Below are 24,968 nucleotides of genomic sequence, written 5' to 3'. Positions count from 1 at the left end.
AGGTCAATCTTCTTCCAACGATGGGCACAATCATATATTCCAAGAGGTCCTGGTCCATTGCTTTTGATGAATCAAGAAAGATGTCTTGTTTGACGGCCTCTTTGCCCATGGTTACTGCTGTCAAAAAGCCTGTTATGGTGAAGCATCCGGTGGCCAGAGCTTTATTTGAGGAACTGCCGACTGATACAGTTTCTGTTTCTCAAGAGGTTGCATCTACTAATTCTGTTGTTTCTGTCTCTGCTCAGTCAACACCTCTGGTTTTCTCTGTGGAACAGTCTACTGCGAGAAAGAGGAGAGAGAAGAAGAAGGCTCCTATTGTTGATACGTCATTAAGACGTTGCACTTGGAGCGCGGCAAAGCTTGATGGATTCAAACATGTGGTTTTCGAGCAGCTCTCACTTCCGCCATCAAAGAAGCGCCCCCGCGCAAAGCCCATGGAGGACAAGGCCCAACCCACTTCTACGGCTAACTCTGAAGATGCACAGACTACTGCACCACCACATACTCCGATTCGAGTTCTTCAGGCCGTGGGCGCGGAGCTGGAGATTGATCCTTCTTTTCTATCAGTGGACAAGCTTATGGCTAATCCACAGGAGGATTCTTCTGCATCTTCAGCTTAATGTTTATGATATCTTTTATGTCGAGGCCGGGAGTGCCTGTTATGTTTGTTTTCCTTATGGTTGAACTGATACCGATTTGGGATGTGGCACTTTGTGGTTCTGAACTTTGTTATCTTTTGGATGGCATGGCATTGTGTGTCATGCTCTATTTGCTGTTCTACGCATCGATCATTAATGAATCGTGTTACAACGCGTAGTTGGAAAATTTTATGTTGGAATGTTCGTGGTCTGAATTCCGAGGCTAGGCAGCATTCTGTCAGGCAGAAAGTGACTGATAGTCAGTGTTCGGTGGTTTGTCTGCAAGAAACTAAATTATCCTCATGCTCGCGTACTACTATGAAAAGCATATGTCCCTATGGTTTTGATCAATTTGTTGAGTCTCCATCTAGGGGAGCCTCTGGGGGTCTTTTAGTTGTTTGGGGATCTGATGTGTTTCATGGCACTCTGCTAGAAGTTAAACCCTACGCCATCGTTATGCAATTTACCTCTGTCCATAATAACGAACAGTGGTTTCTGGTTAATGTGTATGGACCCTGTCAGGGTGAATTGCGTGATGAGTTTGTTTCTTGGATCTATAATTTAGACATTGACCCAGACAAGAAGTGGATGTTGATGGGGGATTTCAACTTTATTCGTTCCACGGAAAATAGGAATCTCCCAGGTGGTGATATCAATGATATGTTTATTTTCAATGAAATTATTGGCCATTTGGGACTGCTAGAACTTCCTTTAAAAGGAAGAAAGTTCACTTGGTCTAACATGCAGGACATGCCTCTTCTGGAACAACTGGACTGGGTTTTTACCTCTGCTAGTTGGATTAGCATTTATCCCATGACACAAGTGACTCCTTTGGCTAAGACTGCGTCTGATCATGTACCTTGTCTGGTTACCACCGGTACAACAATTCCAAAAGCCCATATCTTCATGTTTGAAATTTTTTGGGTCCATCAGGCTGGTTTTATGGATTGTGTGCAGGAGGTCTGGACTCGTCCCTCTCGAGACCCATATCTCAGCAATTATTGTGGATAAACTAAAGGCTTTGTGTTTTACTTTAAAGAAATGGCAAAAGGGTTTGTCACATATTAAAAAATTAATTGAGAAGTGTAACTGGGTAATTCTTTGGTTGGACAATCTTGAGGACATGAGATCTCTTTCAAGACCTGAGTTTAATTTCAGGAAAATCACTAAATTGCATCATGAGCATCTGTTGCACATGCAATATCTTTACTGGAGGAAGAGATGTACCATAAGGTATATCAAAGTGGGAGAGGAAAATTCCAAGTTCTTCCAGGCCATGGCAACTGAAAGATATAGAAAGAATTCCATCGCTAGCCTTTCACTGTCTGATGGCACAGTCACATCAAACCATGAGGAAATGGCTAAAGAGTTCCGGTTATCTTTCAAAAGCAGAATGGGGACGGTGCGACCCATATCTTTGGATGAAAACATATTGTCTTTAATACGTAGGGTTCGGGGCTTGGAGATGCTCACAAAACCGTTTGATCTAAAAGAAATTGAACAGGTTATTAAAGACTTGCCTATTGATAAGGCCCCTGGGCCTGATGGTTTTAATGGCCTTTTAAAAAAAAGTGTTGGCGCATAATCTTTGTTGATTTTATTCAATTGGTTCATGAGTTCCATGCTAGAACAGTTCAGTTAGAAAATCTCAATGATGCATATATTACTTTGATCCCAAAGAAGCAGACACCTGAGAGTGTGGGAGACTTTAGGCCTATTTCACTCACCAGTGTTGGCCTAAAATTTCTTACAAAGCTTGTTGCTAACAGATTTCAACAGGAGATCACCAAATGTGTGCATAAAAACCAATATGGCTTCATAAAATCAAGAACAATACATGATTGTCTTGCTTGGACCTTTGAATATATCCATCAGTGCAATCAGTCTAAAAGGCCCATCCTTTTTCTAAAGTTAAACTTTGAAAAGGCTTTTGATTCTATCCAGCATGAGGCTATCATAAGGATTCTTCTTGCAAAAGGTTTTGATGACAGATGGATTATTTGGATTAAGTAGTTGTTGTCATCAGGCACTTCTTCTGTCCTACTGAATGGAGTTCCTGGTAAACATTTTAATTGCAGATGTGGAGTTAAGCAAGGGGACCCAATCTCTCACTTGCTTTTTGTGATAGCGGCTGATCTCTTGGAGACATTGATCAATGATCTTCTTCAGCAAGGTTTAATAAGCAGGCCTCTGCCAACCCATGATCCTGATTTTCCTGTAGTCCAATATGCCGACGACACATTGCTTTTCTTAAATGCTGAAAAAGGTCAATTGGGGGCACTGATATCAGTATTACATTTTTTCTCAGAGGCAACTGGACTTCAGATTAACTTTCATAAGTCCTCCATGTACCCCATTAATGTGATTGACCAGGATGCTATTGATCTGGCTGCCTATTTTGGATGTAAGTTAGGCAAAATGCCTTTCACATACCTGGGTCTGCCAGTGGGGACTACCAGGCCAAAAAATATGGATCTTCTTCCCCTTGTGGATTGTATGGAGAGAAGATTGACAGCAAGCTCTTGGTTTTTGCCTCAAGGGAGTAGATTACAATTAGTAAACTCTGTCATTTCCTCTTTTCCTATCTTCTTCCTCTGCAGCTTGTCAATTCCTCAGGGTATTTTAAAGCAGTTGGAAAGGATTCAGAGGAAGTGTTTGTGGAGGAAATATGGGCAGGAAAGGGGCCATTCGCTGGCTGCTTGGCCACTTGTCTGTAGGCCTAAGTCGAAGGGTGGGCTTGGAATCTTAAACCTTGGTTTGCAAAATGATGCTCTCCTTCTGAAACATATGAACAAATTTTATAATAAGATGGATGTGCCTTGGGTTCAGTTAGTCTGGGATTATTACTATTATCAAAGGATTCCACATAATACCATTCTTTGTGGCTCTTTCTGGTGGAAGGATGTTTGCAAATTGATGGAGAATTTCAGAGCAGTTACTTCGATTGAGGTGCATAGTGGAGATACTGTGCTGTTCTGGTCTGATTATTGGCAACTTGGAAATAGTGCTATCCCTCTAGAAGGATGTCTGCAAATTGATGGAGAATTGATGGAGAATTTCAGAGCAGTTACTTCGATTGAGGTGCATAGTGGAGATACTGTGCTGTTCTGGTCTGATTATTGGCAACTTGGAAATAGTGTTGTCCCTCTGGAAGATCGATTTCCTAGACTCTATTCATTTTGTCTCCACAAAAACCTCTCAGTCCGGGAAGTCTTTCAGGCTAGCAGTTTCCAAGAACTTTTTTACTTGCCTCTTTCTGAACAAGTCTTTCAGGAACTACAACAGCTTTCCTCCTTAATGGGGTCCTTCCATTTGGACAGTACCTATCATGACTCTTGGGGGTGGAGGCATGGAAAGAAGTCTGAATATACTGCAAAAAAGTTTTATGACTTTGTCTATCAGCCAATGGTAGCTAACCCCATCCTGGGGTGGATATGGAAAAGCTGCTGTACAATGTCGATTAAGATGTTTGCTTGGCTTGTAATAATGGACAGGGTTAACACTAAAGACATGATCCAGAGGAGGCATTGGAGGATTAATGAGGGACCAGAATGTGTTCTTTGTCCTACTGGGATTTTGGAGGACAGAAACCACCTCCTTTTCCAGTGCAATTTCAGTGCATGCGTGTGGAATTACCTGCAAAATATATGGAAAGACAGTGATGACATGGTGGAGATTGCTTGCCATGCTAGAAAGGAATTCAACAAACCTTTCTTTGTGGAGGTGGTTTTCACTGCATGGTGGAATATTTGGAAGGTTAGGAATGATAGAGCTTTCAGGAACATCAAGCCATCTTTCAGGATGTGGGAAAATGGCTTCATTCATGACCTCACTCTACTTTCTCACAGAATCAAACGAAAGTATAGAGAATCCTTACTTAAGTGGATTGATTTTCTTCCTCCTTGAGGAGAGTTGCTTCTATGTAACATTGTAATTATTAGATTTAGTGCACCCCTCCTTTGTATAGCCTTCTTTTGTTTTTTGTTTTCTTTGTTCTTGTTTCTTTTCCTCACCTTGAGGAAACACTGTATGGTTTCTGCTTTCTTTTAATAAATTGCTATGGGGTGTAAGCCCTGCAGTCTTCATGGTCAAAAAAATTCTCAATATTATTGCTTACGCACTTCATATTGTTTTTTAGTGTAGCCCCACTCACAGATCGTGTGGCGGATGGACTCGCAAACGTAGTATCCACAGTAATTATTCCCGGCTTCCTGCCACAACCACTTTACAAGAAATAGAGGTCAATCAAACTGATAAGCAAGCATGCTAAATGGTATTGATGAAACTAGCACTTGAATCACTAGGAGATGCGCGGAACATGCTAGTAGTACTCTTTCGGGTGTTCAAATTGCAGCTTCTTCAGCAGTCCCGGAGCTTTTGAGGTGAATTTTTTCCAAACCCTGCTAGACAAAGAAAACAATTACTTGATATCAAGAAGTGAACAAAGTTGCCGATATGGTGCGATAATGATCAATTTAACTTACTTCTCGAGCATTTGAGTCATGTCCGCATACTCCTTGGGATCTTTTCGTCTCGAGTCTAAGACGGTTACTAGTCCCTGCTCAAGCTTAATCTCTACGAGAATATAGTGGAACTTGCGCACGCATGCATAACTCATCAATCACATTACTATAACCTCGACTAATAAGGGAAACCGAATATGCACAAGAAAGTAACACTCACTTGAAGTTGTAAGGAAAGAGTATTATAGCTTTGTTTTGGTTTAATACCAACGATTGTAGCAAGTTGGCCTTGGTATCTTTTTCCTGAAATTCAACCGAATATGCATCTATGAGATTTGTGTTAATGAACCCAATATCACCGATTTTTCTTTTCTTCAATTCGGCGATCTTCAATCTGCATAATATAGTGAGGATAATTATAAATACATGCAATGAAAGAGCTGACCTATATATAGAGACTTAATGACAGAAGTAGTACTTACAGACAGTAGCAAGTGACCGTTAATTTATCGAGGGCCTTCTGATTGAAAAACTGGAAGAACTCCTCAAATGGAACATTCAACAGATCAGTTCCAACGAGGTCATGCTCCTCTTTAACTCTCAGCGTCAAAATATTCCTCCCCCGAGACTCTCTGCATGTTTTCATGTACCAATCATGGAATCTTCGCATCATCGTTGTTAGAGATCTTTCATCTTTGATAAGAGGCTTCCCGTACTCGTATCTGTGTTCATCCACCTCCAAGAAATCATAATGTACATCGTCGGGCAGGTAATCTCCAAGATTGGTATAACCGGGCACCATCCTCGGATCATTAGCGACGATATCGCTAGACACCTTGAGCGGGGGGCGCGATTGGTTCACTTGTTCACCGAGCTAGGAACTTTTTTTTTCAGCTCGTCATTCTGGTAACCTTTGATCACTTACAGTATTTCCCGACCGCTCCACTTCGATAAATGACCTTTCAATAATGTGCTCATAGTTGCCTTTCGGCGGAGGCTTTGGTGGTTTCTTTAGGGCAGCCACAGTGCGCTTCACTTTCACCGGATCTATCTTCTCCTCCGGAGGTGGATGTCTCTTTGCTTTCACCCCTTCAAAGAAGCTCGTCACTTCGGCTCGCACGATCTTCGCGTTTTCCTCCAGGGTCCTCTCGTATGGTAACTTCTCTAGAGTCTTCAAAGAAGGACCGAATCTGTATTGCCTCCCGCCTCTAGATGTACTGCTAGACGCAGGAGCAGACGGAGCGGCTGCGGCTGTCTTCTTTCCTTGCTTATGAGACGGAGGAGAAGGACTACGACGCGCCAGAGCAGACGGAGCGGCGGCGGGTCTCTTCCGCCCTTGCTGACGTGGCGGAGAAGGAGGAGGGCTGCTCAGGCGCGTCGGCGCAGGCGGAGAAGGAGGCGGAGTGCCGCCACGCGCCGGAGAAGGAGGTTGAGTGCCCTGATCACTCGCCGGAGGAGGAGGCGGAGTGCCCTGACTCACCGGAGGAGGAGGAGGAGGAGGCGGAGGCGTCCAGTTCGGAAGGTTGATGAGCTCCTTCCTCCATAGGCATGGAGTCAACAGACAAGAACCCAGCCGAGTCTCCCCTTCACCCGTAGGTGTCAAGCTCGAGGTCCTCAAATCCGTCCGTTATTTCATCCACCATCACCCTAGCATATCCTTCTGGAATCGGCCGGCAATGAAAAGTTGCACCAGGTTCAGGAGGTGCAACAGAGCCAACAGGCGCCTTGACTTTAAATTTCATCCATTGCGTCATAAGGTGGCAATTTTGAGACTCCGTGATTAAGTCCACGGGGTAGCTAGCAGGAGCCGTGAAGACAGGCTCCAGCTGAAGCAGCTCGGTGAAAGCCACGCTGCTTCTCCGCTGAGATGGCGGGGTAGCTTCGGGGGAAGCTTCGGCAGGTTTCTTGCTGCGATCTGCTTCTCATTGCTCTATCGCTTGTACCCTTGCGTGCAGCGCCTGAATTTGGGTCTGCTCCACTTTCTTCCTCCTCTCCTGGCATTTCTAACCGCCTGCGTCCGGAAACCCAACCTTCCACGAAACGGAGCCTGGCGTGCCTCCTGTCCGTCTAGGGTGCTCAGGATTCCCGAAGGCCATTGTGAGCTCATCGTTCTCTCTGTCTGGAACGAACGTCCCTTATTGCGCTGCATCGATATACTGCCGAAGCTTCGTGATGGGTATTCACAGTTGCTCATTCGTCCAACGGCACTTCCCTGATATAGGGTCCAAGGTTCCGCCAACCCCGAAGAACCAAGTCCGGTAACGGTCTGGCCAGTTCAATGTCTCTGGTTCGACCCCTTTATCTTGCAGGTCATTCTCAGCCTTGGCCCACAATGGTCGGGCTTTGAGGTAGCCACCTGACCCCGTCCGATGGTGAACCTTCTTATTCGCAGCATTTTTCTTCTTTGTCGCTGACATCTTCTTACTCTTGCCCGATGTCTTGTGGGCCATAAAGTCATCCCACTGATCTCTAGTCTTCTCATACCGGCCGGTGAATTCTGGTGTCTCTTTATCGACAAACGTTGTTTTCAGCTCATTCTTCCACCTCCTGAATAGTTCCGCCATCTTCTTAAGAGCATGAGACTTGATCAATTTCTCTATAACTGGCTTCGCCGGATCCTCCTCTGGCGGTAGGGTGAAATTTGGCTTCAGCGCAGTCCAAAGATCATCTTTCTGCATATCGTTGACATAAGACACCTCAGGGTCATCTTTAGCCGACTTATACCATTGCTGGATGCTGATCGGGATACCCCGCACTGAGCAGCAAATTAATGCTTCCTTTGTCCGGATGGGTTCAATCTGGCGGCCATCGCGCGCGATTGCTGTGATCTCAAACCTTTCATCCGAGCGCAACTTTTTCTTCGGGCCTCGTCTATTTACCGAAGTTGTGCTCGATCCGGAGGGCTAGAAAAAAGAAGAACGATGAGAGTTATTAATTTATATGTGTACATACCAAAAACAATTAATGCATCAATTAGCTATAGTCAGCACATGCTTAATTAATATATATACCTGGCCGGACTCTGTTCGGTCACCGGAGCCGTCATCACGGTGTCCTTCTTCCACCGGCATTCGGTCACTGGAGCCGTCATCAAGGTGTCCTTCTTCCACCGGCATTAGGTCACCGAAACCATCATAACCATGTCCTTCCTCCATTGTTCGATCACCATAGCCCGCTTCTTCACCCTGTCCTTCCACACCATCGGTTTCGTTGAGAAACGACATGACTGCATCACTTCCGGCTGCGATTATGTCCCCCAACACCGCTTCTGTTGCTTCATCTCAGGGTGATCCATAGTTTCTGCAAATATTTACAACATGGCAATTATTATTCAAACATGACAGATGGATATATTAGTGGCAAACGTAGAACTAGCTAGCTAATCACAATAAGGAATCATATTAGTGGCCTCGACGCTTCTCAAGGGTTTGGGGTGGCCTCGGCAATGCTTCAAGGGTTTGGGGTGGCCTCGGCAACGCTTCAAGGGTTTGGGGTGGCCTCGATGACAACACTCTTTTAACTTGGTAAATTTGGGTGGCCTCGAGAGAGTTTGTCGGGTAGGGGCGCGGCGGGAGGGGGTAGGAGACCGATATCGTTTTTTTTAGGGTTTGGGTGTCCTCGAGAGTTTTGGTCGAGCGAGAGGGCCGGGGGGTAAGAAATAAAAAGAGGAGAGGATCGAAGAAAAAAAGAAGAAGAAAAAGAAGAGAAGAAGAAAGGAATAGAGGAGAAGAAGAAAAAACTAGAAATTTTTTCTATTTTTTCTTCTTCTCCTCTATTCCTTTTCTCTTCTCCTTTTTTTTGTTTTTTCCTCTTCTTATTTATTTCTCCTCTTCTTCCTCTCCTCTTCTTCTCCTTTATCTTTTCCTTCTTCCTAAACTAAACATAAACTAAAATAATCCTAAAACTAAACGAAGTTATCGGGATGGGGTATATCGACAACGACATACCCGACAAAAAATATGAAGACGAAGAAGAAATAAAAATAAGAGAAGAAGAAAGGAATAGAGAAGAATATCGAAGAAAAAAAGAGGAGAAGAAGAAAGGAATAGAGGAGAAGAAGAGAAAATAGAAATATCTTCTTTTTTTCTCTTCTTATTTATTTCTCCTCTTCTTCCTCTCCTCCTCTTCTCCTTTCTTCCTCTTCTTATTTTCCTTTTTCCTCTCATTCTTTTTCTTCTTCTTCCTTTCCTAGCTAGATATATAAAACTTTTCTAAAAATATAACTTTTGCATATATAAAACTTTTTCTTCTTCTTTCTTCTTCCTTCTCTTCCTTCTTCCTAAATATATAAAACTTTTCTAAAAATGAAACTAACCTAAAATTAATGTACTAAATCAGAGAACATATATAGATAAAAAGTTTCTAAAAATCTAACTTTTGCATATATGTATACTTTAAAACATCATTACAATTGAAAAAATACATACATACATACAAAAAACATGTAAAAAATACATACATACATACATATATGAACATACATAAAAAATACATATATCTAAAAAATACATACATACATATATGAAAATCTAAAAACATATAAAAAATAGCATGTATAACTAAAAAATAGCACGGCGGGGGCGGGGCCGGCAGAGGCGCGGTGCTCACAGAGGGAGGAGCGCCCGGCGGGCGGCATCGGGGCGAGCAGGGGCGCGTGGAGTGGCGCGGCGACGGCGTCGAGGAAGGAGCGGCGCGCGGCGGGGCAGGGGCGGCGCATGTCGGGGCAGGGACGGCGCGTGATGACAGAGTCGGGCGAGGGCGTAGGCGACGGCGAGGGCGCGGGCGACAGCGGCGGTGGGGGCGGCGGGCGGCGTCGGGGCAGCCTGGAGGCGTCGAGGCGTCGTTGGGGGCAACTGTGGCGATGAACTCTGCAAAATTGCTAAGTGCTACTTATATACCAGGAGCATTGGTCCCGGTTCGTGTCACCAACCGGGACCACTGCACCCTTTAGTCCCGGTTGGTGCCACCAACTAGGACCAAAGGCCTCTTTTCAGCAGAAGCGGCGGCCTTTGGTCCTGGTTGCTGGCACCAACCGGGACTAAAGGGGCGACATTTGTCCCGGTTGGTGCCATGAACCGGTACTAATGCACCCCTTTAGTCCCGGTTGGTGGCACCAACCGTGACCAAATGCCCTGTGCTGCTCGCGTCGCGGTCGAAAGTTTAGTCCCACCTCGCTAGTTGGGAGAGCTCGAGAGTGGTTTATAAGCGCTGTTGTGCCAACCCTCTCGAGCTCCTCTCAACTGCAGGCTTTCGGGCCTAATTTGTAACGATGTGCTTGTGGGCCTACTGGGCCTCCTGCGGGCCTGAATCCTGGCACATGGTTGGGTTTCTAGTCGTATTCAGGCCGTGGTGGCCCAGCACGTGGCACTTTTTTATTTTATTTTTCTTGCTTTATTTATTTTATTTTGTTTCTACTTACAACAAAAAACTTACTATTGCTATTTTTATTTATTTTATTAAATTTTATTTATTTTATTTTTATAAAATTATTTTTTTCTACTTCTTTATTTTATTAAAGTTTATTTTATTTTATTTTATTTTGTTTCTACTTATTTATTGCATTATATTTTAATTTATTTTATTTTGTTTCTACTTATTTATTGTATTAAATTTTAATTTATTTTATTTTGTTTCTACTTATTTATTAGAGTTTATTTAATTTACTTTATTAACGTTTATTTTGTTTCTACTTATTTATTTTATTAAAGTTTATTTTATTTTGTTTCTACTTATTTATTAAAGTTTATTTTGTTTCTTTCTACTTTTCATGTTTTGAACAGAAAATACTTTGATAATTTCAGTGGCATGAATTTTATATAATTTTAGTTTAAAAAATACTAGAGGTTTAAAAAAGCTTTTTAGTTCATTCCTTTTGCTATTACAGTTTTATAAAAGTTTTTTACTTAATTTTCTTTTTGCTATCATCATTCCATCCACATAGCATGTGCAAGAAAGTAGGGAGGGTTACGGCAAAAACTGGATGCACTTCGTGTACAAAACGGGCAATCTCTTTCGAAGTATCAGGGTTTCATACGGAAACCCGTCTGTTACAAAGGGATTTCATTTTTTAACTTATTTGAACTCCATAGTTTTTCTATGTTCAAAATGCACCATTCAAAGACACATCATCAATTTTCAACCCTTTCTGACTTTATTTGTTATTTTTCATGCATTTACTGATTATTTTGAGCTATAAGACCCTGAAATTGAAAAGCATTTCAAATGAACTCTGAAAAGGTTGAAAGTTGGCATGGTATCATCATTTTATCCATATAGCATGTGCAAGAAAGTAGAGAGGGTTACGGCAAAAACCGGATGCACTTCGTGTACAAAACGGACAATCTCTTTTGAAGTATCAGGGTTTCATACAGAAATTCGTCTGTTACAAAGGGATATCATTTTTTTAATTTATTTAAACTCCATAGTTTTTCTGTGTCCAAAATGCACCATTCAAAGTAACATAATCAATTTTCAATCCTTTCTGACTTCATTTGTTATTTTTCATGCATTTACTGGTTATTTTGAGCTATAAGACCCTGAAATTGAAAAGCATTTCAAATGAACTCTGAAAAGGTTGAAAGTTGGCATGATATCATCATTTCATACACATAGCATGTGCAAGAAAGTAGAGAGGGTTACGGCAAAAACTGGATGCACTTCGTGTACAAAACAGACAATCTCTTTCGAAGTATCAGAGTTTCATACGGAAACTCGTCTGTTACAAAGGGATTTCATTTTTAACTTATTTGAACTCCATAGTTTTTCTATGTTCAAAATGCACCATTGAAAGCCACATCATCAATTTTCAACCCTTTCTGACTTCATTTGTTATTTTCATGCATTTATTGATTATTTTGAGCTATAAGACCCTGAAATTGAAAAGCATTTCAAATGAACTCTGAAAAGGTTGAAAGTTGGTATGGTATCATCATTTCATCCACATAGAATGTGCAAGAAAGTAGAGAAGGTTGTGGCAAAAACTGGATGAACTTCGTGTACAAAACGGACAATCTCTTTTGAAGTATCATGGTTTCATACGGAAACTCGTCTATTACAAAGGGATTTCATTTTTTTAACTTATTTGAACTCCATAGTTTTTCTGTGTTCAAAATGCACCATTCAAAGCCACATCAACAATTGTCAACCCTTTCTGACTTTATTTGTTATTTTTCATGCATTTACTTATTATTTTGAGCTATAAGACCCTGAAATTGAAGGCAACATATAGCTCTCACGAATAGATAAGTGACCAAATTAATAGAAGTTCATCATCACATTAAAAAAGTACATACATAGTTCTCATTGAACAACATATAGCTCTCCAGAGCATCTAGTTAAACCATACATTGAAACTATGTAAAACCTTTCAATGCAACAACAAATGCGATCATAATCACAACCAAGGTAAAAATTGATCCACCGACATAATGATAGCAAGCCTCGGTATGAATGGCATATTTTCTAATCTTTCTAATCTTCAACCGCATTGCATCCATCTTGATCTTGTGATCATCGACGACATCCGCAACATGCAACTCCAATATCATCTTCTCCTCCTCAATTTTTTTATTTTTTCCTTCAAGTAATTTTTTTCTTCTTCAACTAAATTTAACCTCTCGACAATAGGGTCGGCTGGAATTTCTGGTTCAACTACCTCCTACATAAATAAAATCTATGTCACATTGGTCGGCATAATTGTCATCAACAATAAATGAACCAAATAGTTATAAAAAGATAATATATACCACATCTGAATCATAGACAGGACGAGGGCCGAGGGGGGCGGATACCAAAACCATCGCACTATATAATAACAAGCAATAATAAAGTTAGAAAATTAGACAAGTATCTATCTAAAGTAAGAATTATTTTCTTTCATAAAGAAGATAAGAACAAGAGAGGCTCACCACAGTGGTGTCGGCGACGAGATCGGCGCGGGCGATCGACAGCGGTGAAGACGGGGACGGGACGTGACAGACCGCTAAACCTATGCAAATCTTGGGGAAAATGGAGCTTGGAGGTCGAGCTTCGAGAGGAGAAAGCTTAACTAGTGTGGCTCGGGCATTTCATCGAACACCTCATGCGCATAGGAGGTGAGCTAGAGCACCCAAATGCCCTCTCCTTGCCAGCCAGAAAAAATAGAGCACTGTGGAGTGCTCTCCTGCGGCGACGGGGTATATATAGGCAACTCATTTGTCTTGGTTCGTGGCTGGAACCGGCTCTAAAGCCCAGCCTTCTGTCCCGGTTCAAGCCAAGAACTGGGACCAATGGTTGTGGGCCAGGAGCGAGGCCCATAGGTCCCAGTTCGTGCCTAGAACCGGGACCAATGCCCGCGAGGCCCCGACCGGCCCCCTGCGCTCACAAACCGGGACGAATGCCCCCATGGGTCCTGGTTCGTGACTGCCTGGACTAATGGGCTTGCCATGCCCGAACCAAAGCCCTGTTTTCTACTAGTGCAAAGGGAAGCGTATTTTATGCTCTAAGAGGGCAATCAGGGCATCTTTTATGCTCTAAGCGTATTTTATGCACATGAGGGTGATGCGGGCGACGCCACAGGCGACGCCTGGAGCGACTTCCCCCACCAGTGATCGACGGGTAGGAGCCGCTTCTGGGCGTATGCGACGACGCCGATGATGCAGAAGACGAGGATGGGGACTCCGGGGGCGAGGAATCTCCGACAAGTTCGCCGACGCTGTCCGATGCGATTTGCGAGGCACTCCATATTGGTTACTCTGAGAAGGATTTGGCGTGGCTAGTCGACTTGGCGATCCCCCTAGATGATCCAGCCCGGCAGGGTCTTGATGACGACGCCATTGAGGTTGTCCGGCGGGTTGTTGCTACCTCTTGAGCACTGCGTTGGATTTCCTTGAAGAGGAAAGGATGATGCAGCAAAGTAGCGTAAGTATTTCCCTCAGTTTTTGAGAACCAAGGTATCAATCCAGTAGGAGGCTACGTGCGAGTCCCTCGTACCTGCACAAAGCAAATAACTCCTCGCAACCAACGCGATAAGGGGTTGTCAATCCCTTCACGGTCACTTACGAGAGTGAGATCTGATAGATATGATAAGATAATATTTTTGGTATTTTTATGATAAAGATGCAAAATAAAATAAAACCAAAGGAAATAACTAAGTATTGGAAGATTAATATGATGAAGATAGACCCGGGGGCCATAGGTTTCACTAGTGGCTTCTCTCAAGAGCATAAGTATTTTACGGTGGGTGAACGAATTACTGTTGAGCAATTGACAGAATTGAGCATAGTTATGAGAATATCTAGGTATGATCATGTATATAGGCATCACGTCTAAGACAAGTAGACCGACTCCTGCCTGCATCTACTACTATTACTCCACTCATCGACCGCTATCCAGCATGCATCTAGAGTATTAAGTTCATGAAAACAGAGTAACGCCTTAAGCAAGATGACATGATGTAGAGGGATAAATTCATGCAATATGATAAAAAAAACCATCTTGTTATCCTCGGTGGCAACAATATAATACGTGCCTTGTTGCCCCTACTGTCACTGGGAAAGGACACCACAAGATTGAACCCAAAGCTAAGCACTTCTCCCATTGCAAGAAAGATCAATCTAGTAGGCCAAACCAAACTGATAATTCGAAGAGACTTGCAAAGATAACCAATCATACATAAAAGAATTTAGAGAAGATTCAAATATTGTTCATAGATAATCTTGATCATAAACCCACAATTCATCGGTCTCAACAAACACACCGCAAAAAGAAGATTACATCGAATAGATCTCCACAAGAGAGGGGGAGAACATTGTATTGAGATCCAAAAAGAGAGAATAAGCCATCTAGCTAATAACTATGGACCCGAAGGTCTGAGGTAAACTACTCACACTTCATCGAAGGGGCTATGGTGTTGATGTAGAAGCCCTCCGTGATGGATGCCCCCTCTGGCGGAGCTCCAAAACAGGCCCCAAGATGGGATCTCGTGGATGTAGAAAGTTACGGCGGTGGAATTAGGGTTTTGGCTCCGTATCTGATCATTTGGGGGTACGTAGGTATATATAGGAGAAAGGAGTACGCCGGTGGAGCAATAGGGGGCCCACGAGGGTGGAGGGCGCACCTCGAGGGTAGGCGTGCCCCCCTACCTCGTGGCCTCCTCCTTTATTTCTTGACGTAGGGTCCAAGTCTCCTGGATCATGTTCCGTGAGAAAATCACGTTCCCAAAGGTTTCATTCCATTTGGACTCCATTTGATATTCCTTTTCTTCGAAACCCTAAAATAGGCAAAAAAAAACAGCAATTCTGGGCTGGGCCTCCGGTTAATAGGTTAGTCCCAAAAATAATATAAAAGTAGATAATAAAGCCTAATAATGTCCAAAACAGTAGATAATATAGCATGGAGCAATCAAAAATTATAGATATGTTGGAGACGTATCAGTTGTTCATCGTCGTACGTCGGTGTCGGCGATCCGGCCATGGCGAGGACCTCTTCCAAAGGTATGTATTCCTAAACCTACTTTGTCTGATTAATTCGAGGCCGGGGCGTGGAAAGTAGTCCAGAGAAAGAAGAAATCAAAGTCGGTGCGGCGGCGGTGCCGGTGCCGGCGACAGCGGATCGGCTGAGATCCGAGCCGCTAGGATCTAGCGTTCGAATTTGCTATTGGGTTCGGGTGGGCTCGAGCAGAGTGGTGTGGATCTAGGCCGGCTTGAGGTTGGGTATGAGGCCCAATACCTCATGAATCAGAGTGGGTCGGGGTTAGCTGGGTATGAGGCCCAGGCTAACCCGGTCTCCACGTCGGTTGAAGCCATAGGCCCTTGCATGTGATCGACTGATCGTACATTGTTCTACCCAGAGCTACTGCCATCGCTGCGCCCTAGGGTTCGTCGCCGCAGGGGAACCTCGGGGTTTGCCAAGTGTGGTTTGGGTTGGGCTTCTCGTATCCCTCCTCTTGTGATGGCGGGACGGGGTGGTTCGGCCGCGACCGGTCCGAAGACTCCGGTGGGTGCCGGGGCGGTGCCGGCCGGCCGAGGTGGTGGAGCTCCTCAGGGTCCGAGGCCTGTGCTGCCGGTGGATCATGGCGCGCCGCCAGGGCCGAGGCCCGCGCTAGCTGCTGGACGCGGCACTCCGTCAGGGCCGCGGCCCGTGCTGGCTGTGGGGGCGGGGCCGGCCGCTGGGCATGGTGGCCAGGGGTTCAGGCCACCAGCGTCGGCTGCTCCATTGCAGTCGTTTGCTGCTGTGGGCCGCGATTCTACCCAGCAAAGACCGCCGACGCCCGGTGCGGCTATGGTCGCTCCTCCGGGTCAGAAGCCGCAAGCCGCGCCTCCACCACATTACGTCGCTCGACCGCCTCAGAAGCGTGCCATGCCAGCGTAGGTTCCACCTGCGTATCCTATGGCAGGCGAGGGAGGTACGGATGTAGCTCGTGCGCCGGCTCATCGCGGCGGTAATGGTCCAACCCGAGGAAGTGGGGTGATGATGGATTCAATGCTTATGGGGACGGATAACATCATGGCTCATCGTCTGCGGGTGGCGGGCATGGCTACACTTGGCAGAGTGATGGGTCAGTTGAACGGCCTTTCTACGGCCCTCCGGGAGGTTTTGTCGAGGGGGCGCCTGGCCCTGATTATAGGCAGTGAGGCGGTTACCAAGGTCATCGTGGTGGTCGTGGTGGTAGGAACCGTTATCGCTAGCCTCCACCGCCTGTCGTGGTGGAACCGTCGGCATCCTCGGAGGTCGATGCTTCCGGTCAGGTGCCGGAGCTATCTGGGCAGGCTATGGAAGTGGTGACTGCACTGGCTACTGCTGACGTGCCGCTAGCGGAGCCCTTTGTGACGGGGCCTGTCGGGGCTGCTGACAAATCTGATGTGGATAGAGCTTCCAAGTGGGCGCGTAAAAAGGAGAAGATGTTGTGTTACCGATGTGGAGAGAGAGGTCACTTTATTGCTGAGTGTGTGACCGAGCTTTGTGATACATGCCTCAAGCCTGCACATGACACGGGGGAGTGCCCCATTCTGCGGGATCAGATGCCGAGTATCACCATCTATGGAGTATATTGTGCTGAGTTGATGTTTTTTTGAGTCTCCTTGTGCGAGGGAGATACCTGACAAACCCCAGAGCACAACTATGGGTATTGTCAAAGTCACTAAGAGTGATGTGTCTGAGGCGCAGATTATGCACAAGCTCGCCAAGTTAGTTCCAGGTAACTTTGAGTGGGAGCTCACTCGTCTCGAGGCCAACTCTTATAAGGTTGATTTTCCTACATCGGAGGACTTGGAGCGTATGCTGAGTTTTGGGTTATGCAGAGTACCTAGTACTGAGTGCATCCTCGAGTTCCATGAGTGGAAGCGAGTTGAGCCGCAGGGAAAGAACCTCACCCAGGTTTGGTTGTGTTTCTCAGGAGCTCCTTACAAGCCGCTTCAGGATGCTCGGGTTGTGGCTAGCTTGGGGTTTCTGGTCGGAAAAACCAAGAAGGTAGATATGGCTTTCACCAAAGCTAATGGAGTGGCCCGCCTGCTGGTGAGTGTCCTCGATATCGAGTTTGTGCCTGATGTGGTCAAGTGGACTTACAGGGGTGTGGTCTTCGACCTTGAGGTTGAGTTTGAGGATACCGATCTTTTTGCTGAGGCTATGGCAGGGACGGATGTGGATATGCATGATAACAATGATGGTTTGGGGAACACGGAGATGCGAGGGGATGGTGTTGGGCATGAGTCGACCAATGGGCCGAGTGCCACCTTGCAGGCGCCTGAGTCTGGGGATGCTTCTTCTATTATGATACCTATGAGCACGCTGAGATTCGGGCCGTTTTAGCCTGCTTCTGCTCCTCCTAGGCTTTGGAGCGATCGGGTGGAGTCTAATGACGTGCTAGAGGGCACGCTTCCCCCTTAGACTTTGCAGTGGTTGAGGGCTTTACCAAGGGGGGAGGATCGTGGGCAGGTGGCCCCTTCTTCCCCTTCTCCTTCAGATGCTGCGCCACGATTGAGGACCGAGGTGGAGGTGCCTTCATTGCCGATCGCCGACATGACGATGTTGAGAGGGAGGCCAGGGCAGGAGGTCTCAGTTCCTTCCTCTCCTGCGGTGGTGAGGGCGACCAGCGTCGGTTGACTCCGAGGGCCGGCAGTCACCTGTTCCGCCGCAGGGAGGGTTCCAGCCGACGCCGACTTTTGTGGGTGCATCACCCACCGGCGTGACAGCTGGTACTGGAGAGGAGCGGGGGCAGGCGGCCCTTGTTCTCACCTTTCCTCGCCAGCCTATGGGCGGGCCGACGACTGAGCTATCTATGTCAGATGGGGAGTGTGGGCAGATGGTCCAGCGTTCTCCCCTCCCTGCACTCGCCGAGGGCGGTGCCGACTGTGGGTCCTCGGGACTCTCTACATCCGCGCGGTGGGGGTGGGGTGGGAGGCCTTACCCCTATCGAGGCCACTAGGGAGGAGGTCATAGCTTTTGGAGGTATCCCGGATCCTGTTTCTGAGGGGCGGCGGATGAGCTATCGCCTTCAGGACCAGCCAAACGTTGATGACATGCAGCTGAGGTGCGCCAGGCGGGCGGCCAAGATTCGTGACATTGAGATCACTATTGGTATGTCGGTCAACACCTCCAATCCTATTCTGCATTTTTCTGATGATGAGATTATTCATAATGCAAATCAGCTAGGAGTTTCACTAGGTAGTAATGATAATGAGATCTCGCATTCAGTTAATGATCTCTTGGATCTTGAAGCGGATCGTGCTTTGGATATGATTCGCAACTTAGCAGCTGTTAAACCTATGAACGATTCTGACATTGCTCAGTTGGGAGTTAGGGTGTTAGATACGCTTTGTACAGATATTGCCCATTCCCCCCTGAGAACGAGGAGGAGGAAGGTTCTTTACCTCTTGGGGAGAGTGAACCTATAGAGGATCCTTGCAGTAGACCCACCGAACCCGGTTGTGAGGACCGGGTGGAGGAAGTAGCTAAGCCTAAACGCAAGTGGCAACGCAAAATTTACCTAGTGTCGGCGGTGCGTAGAAGTGCTAGGAACCGGGTGACCAAAAAAATTCATGATGAGTTATGAGAGGAATTTTTTGGAATAGCAGAGGTCTGAGGGACTTGGCTAAAAGAAGATTTCTAGCAGAGGCTTCTATCGAACATAGGTTGGATTTTATTGCCCTTTCTGAAACAGGAAGAGGCAACTTTTCCCCTCAATTCCTCAATACTTTGTCGGGAGGCGTCGATTATGACTGGCACTGTCTTCCCCCGAGAGGAAGATCGGGTGGGATCTTACTTGGGGTTAAATGCGAGATGTTGGAAGTCCGAAGTGTGGTCATGGGAGATTTTGCTGTCAAGTTCCGGGTTAGCTCGAAGGTCGACGGGTTTAATTGGGCCCTGGTGGCGGTGTATGGGGCCGCACAGCCAAAGCTCAAACCAGACTTTTTGGCGGATCTAGTCCGTATTTGCGGGTCTGAGAAGATTCCGATCTTAGTGGGGTGACTTCAATATCATTAGAAGGAGAGACGAAAAGAACAATGATAATTTTGATGGCAGATGGTCGTTCATGTTTAACACCATTATTGAAAGCTTGGATCTGAGAGAGATAGAGCTTTCGGGAAGAAAATTTACATGGGCTAATACTTTGCCAACCCCTACGTTTGAGAAGCTAGACCGTGTCCTCGCGAGCGTTGACTGGGAACAGAAGTTTCCTCTGGTCACCGTCCAGGCATTATCGCGCGGAATCTCCGACCACACCCCCTTAATGGTTGGCTCTGGTGAGGCAACGCACGTGGGGAATAAGAATACCTTATCTTTCGAATTAGCATGGTTTGAGAGAGAAGGGTTTTTTGATCTTATAGCCAGGGAATGGGCTAAAGACTCAGGAGGAAGGACTCCAATTGAGAGATGGCAGAATAAGATACGACACTTGCGAAGTTTCTTGCGTGGGTGGGCTAAGCATCTCAGTGGGATTTATAAGGTTGAAAAGGAAAGGCTCCTTACCCTTATTCAGGCCTTAGATGTCAAAGCCGAGTCCATGGTCCTAGATTCAACAGAACTTCATGTTAAATTAGATGCGGAAATGTGATTGAAAGAGCTCCTGCAAGAAGAGGAATTGAAGTGGGCATTGCGGGCAAAGGTTCGCACAGTGGTCCAGGGGGACGCCAACACTCAATTCTTTCATATGATTGCCAACGGCAAGCATAGAAAGAAAAGGACCTTTCAGCTTGAGCAAGACGAAGGGACGATTGTAGGACATGAGAATCTAAAATTATACATCACTAATTATTACAAGCAGCTTTTCGGGCCTCCGGAGGATAATTTTGTATCTTTGGATGAGTCGCGGATTGAAGATGTCCCTCGGCTTGCTTCAGATGAGAACGATATTTTAACTGCCCAATTCTCGGAGAAAGAGGTGTTTGAAGCTATTTATCAGATGAAGAATAATAAAGCTCCGGGGTCGGATGGATTTCCAGTGGAGTTTTATAAGAGGTGCTGGCATATTATTAAAGGGGATTTGCTTCCGATGTTCCAGGATTTATTCGCTGGACAGCTTCACTTGTTTCATCTGAATTTTGGAACCATTACTTTGCTTCCTAAGAAAACAGAGGCGGTGCGAATTGAGCAGTTCAGGCCTATCTGTCTTCTGAATGTAAGTTTCGAAATTTTCACCAAGGTTGGGACAAATAGACTCACGCAGATTGCGCATTCTGTGGTGCAGCCATCCCAAACTGCTTTCATGCCAGACCGAAACATCCTTGAAGGGGTGGAGGTCCTGCATGAAACGCTCCATGAAATCCATACGGAAAAACTAGATGGGGTTGTTTTCAAAGTGGATTTCGAAAAAGCGTACGACAAAGTCAAATGGCCATTCCTCCAATAAGCGTTGAGGATGAAAGGTTTTGATCAAGCCTGGATAAAACATGTCGAATCTTTCACGCAAAAAGAAGTGTTGGAATTAGAGTGAATGATGATATAGGTTGCTATTTCCAAACACATAAGGGCTTGAGACAAGGAGATCCAATGTCACCTATTCTATTCAACATTGTAGTAGACATGTTGACAATTCTAATAGGTAGGGCTAAGGATGCTGGCCAAGTAGGTAGTTTGGTACCTCATCTAATTGATGGAGGTGTATCTGTCCTACAGTACGCAGATGATACAATCATCTTTATGGAGCATGACTTGGTAAAAGCGAGAAACATGAAGCTGGTGTTATGCTTATTTGAACAATTGACCGGACTAAAAATCAATTTCCACAAGAGCGAATTGTTCTGTTTTGGAAGAGCCAATGAGGAACAAAAGGCGTATAAGCAATTGTTCGGTTGTGAACTGGGGGCTTTACCTTTCACGTATTTAGGTATACCCATTCATCATTGTAAGCTAACAAATAAAGAATGGAAGTGCATTGAGGATCGATTTGAGAGGAAATTGGGCTGCTGGAAGGGTAAATTTATGTCGTATGGAGGCCGTTTAATTCTCGTTAATTCGGTTCTCACAAGTATGCCCATGTTTCTTTTGTGTTTTTTCGAGGTACCAGTGGGAGTTCGGAAAAGACTTGATTTCTATCGGTCCTGTTTTTTCTGGCAAAGTGATGAGCTGAAGAGGAAGTATAGACTAGCTAAATGGGACATTATTTGTCGACCGAAGGACCAATGGGGTCTAGGTATCGAAAATCTTGAGGTGAAGAACAAATGTCTTCTTAGCAAATGGTTGTATAAGCTTTCTCAAGAGACCGAGGCCACATGGGCACATATTCTGCGTAATAAGTACCTTCAATCCAAAACTTTATCCCAGGTGACAGTGAGGCCGATGGATTCGCCTTTCTGGAAAGGACTGATGAGAGTTAAATCGGTCTTTCTTAATCAGACCAAGTTTGTCGTCGGTAACGGTACTTCTACGAGATTCTGGGAGGATACTTGGCTAGGGGACACGCCTCTTGCACTTCAGTATCCTTCTCTTTATAGTATTGTTCAACGGAGAGATGCAACCGTTGAGTCAGTATGTCAATCCACGCCTCTAAATATCAGCTTTAGGAGAGCGTTAGCCGGTAACCGTTGGAAAGCTTGGCTCCATCTTGTGAGAAGATTGATGGATGTTCAACTTTCTCAACGTCCGGATCAGTTGTGTTGGAAGCTTACTAGGAATGGGGAATTTAGGGTCAAATCCAAGTATTTGGATGTTATTAATTCTAGTTCTATTCCTATTTCGAAACATGTTTGGCATGTCAAAGTTTCCTTGAGAGTTAAAGTGTTTATGTGGTTTGTACACAAATAAGTCATTTTAACTGAGGATAACTTGATTAAACGCAACTGGATTGGATCCTCTCGATGTAGCTTCTGTGACACGGATGAAACAATCAAACACCTCTTTCTCTATTGTCATTTGGCAAAGATTATGTGGCAATCAGTTAACATAGCCTTCAATATTACTCCTCCGAATAATATTAACACGTTATTTGGGACGTGGTTGGATGGGATTGAGTCCCAAACAGCAAGACACATTCGTGTAGGAGTATGTGCTTTATTATGGGCTATCTAGAATTGCAGAAATGATTTGGTCTTTAACAGAACAACAAATACTCACTTTTTGCAGGTTATCTTCCGAGCCACTGCGTTGATCCGTATGTGGTCGTTACTCACTCCGACGGAGGCCAGAGAGCGTTTGGTTACTGGATCTATCCGCTGGGAGATGGTAGCACGGGATATTTTCAGTCGGTTTGGATGACGGTCATGTAATAGATGTAATAGGATAGGTAATTAGTTTTGCTATCTCTCTTTTGCCAGCCGGTTGTGGCTTTTTATTTTGTTCCTTAGCTCTTTGTGAGCAGCTTTTGTTTGAGACTTTAAGACTTTTGTTAAACCTATTTGCTTGCTAATAAAGGTGGTCGTATGCATTATTTTGATGCAGAGGCCGGGGATGTCCCCATTTTCTAAAAAAATCAGAGCATCTTTTGTGCCATGCAAGTAGAGGGTAGCTCAATGGAGCCTGCAAAATTCTCACAACCTAAACCCTTTTCGTCCCAGGTATGTATTTATTATATTCTAAGAAACTGCAAAATGTAGGTGTTGCTTTATTTGTAATATAAAACTGATTTTGCAATGTTCATACTCTCTCCATTTTTTTTCCTGATTTGATAAGGAAGAATTAATAAATCAGTGTCCTAGAGTGTTCACTGTCACAAAATTCACTTGCTTTCCTGGTTACTATTGAATGTTGATAGAAATTCAAAGGAACCCTTTTATCAAAAGGAAACGATTAGGTACAAATCAAGCAACACGAGCGTTGTTTGGCTAATTATGTTCATTGCTTAAATTTTCCTGACATAAAGTGTCCGTACACATAACATGATTAAGTACATAGTACTAAAAAAACATTTGTTGTTGTACAGGAAAAAAGAGAGCGGGAGATGCCAGGTGGGGTCTCTGAAATTATGCATAAACGCCTGTGGAAAAAATTCTGCATAAAAGCTACACAATTTACTTTTTCCTACAACACACAATATTAGCAGTCACAACAGACATGCGAATTTTTCAAAAATGAATATAGCAGGCGGGTGTATATATTTTGCAGGATGCTATATAATGTTATAAAACACAATGTATTCTACTCCCTCCGTTCCTAAATATTTGTCTTTCTAGATATTTCAACAATTGACTACATATAAAGCAAAATGAGTGAATCTACACTCTAAAATATGTCTACATACATCGTATGTGGTAGTCTGTTTGAAATGTCTAGAAAGACAAATATTTAGGAACGGAGGGAGTATAACTTTTCTTTGCCATGCACCTTCTGATATCTGTGTGACCCAATTTTCTTACAATCCCATTTCTATTCAATTACCAATTGTGCGTAAAAATGAAGGAAATAGGAATTTGGAATCCCCCCCTTCCCACAGAATCATCAGGCTTGACTTACCTGATAAATACATGATGCTGGTCGCCCAACATCAACATGAAAACCGCGTCGTTGCTTGCCTGTACCATGAGGATTTGATTAGAATTTTGGACCAAGATCCTGGCCATACCCTGCCTTTGCAAAAGTAAAATGTTATAGTTTCATATCCTCCCAAACAAAGTACACGTATAGTGGAGCTGGCCTAAAATCTTTGTTCGTGAAAGTTTGAACTTGCTCTCCTGTCTTCTTTTAGGCACCTTGCCCTCCCATGTCCTAACCAGCTTACATGAGAAGCTAACTAGTTAGCTTTAGGTACATGTTAATCTCCTCACGTTTGCTCCATAATTGGTCACACCAATACATATACGTAAAGTTGGTCAAAGCGAGTAGGAGGCAATATCTGAAAACATCCAACAAAGAGATGAAGACTTGCATGCCCACACGCAAAAACCCTTATTCAGAGGGGAAATATCTCATCTCCTTTATGTATCTCATTACTTGGAAAGGCCATATATGCATGCAGCATGCGTGAGATGTTCTTCTCTGCGAGCAATCTCTTTTCCTAGCGGCAGCTGGAGAGATCAACACAAAGACACAATTGGTTCAACTTTACTACTAGCTCAAAGATATCTAAAAGCAATCGAGCTAGACATAAATATATATCAACTATATCGGGCGTAGCGCTCGCCGAACAAGCATAGACCTCTGATCAAGTGATCGTCAATCATAGGATTCTTCCTAAAAGCTTCAAAGCTTCTTATTATAAGCTTTGTGGTTACAGCCTGCAAGCACATTACATGCACGGATGTGATGCCACTAAACTAGTAGAGAGAAAGAGAGGGCATTGCATGCTTCGTCCGTTTTTGCACCTCTAGAACGGGCCAAACGGTGCAATTCTTTCTGGAAAGGCAGTGAAAGTTGTAGGCATGCATGCATGCTACTTGCACTTTGCCATTGCATTAGTGGGTGCTTTTGGGGGTCCTAAAGTGCAAAATTTAACCCTCCTTTTTGACCGGTCCTCCAT

This window comes from Triticum aestivum, chromosome 7A, assembly GCF_018294505.1.
Source record: "Triticum aestivum cultivar Chinese Spring chromosome 7A, IWGSC CS RefSeq v2.1, whole genome shotgun sequence".
Lineage (NCBI taxonomy): Eukaryota > Viridiplantae > Streptophyta > Magnoliopsida > Poales > Poaceae > Triticum > Triticum aestivum.
This window is presented reverse-complemented; position numbering follows the sequence as displayed.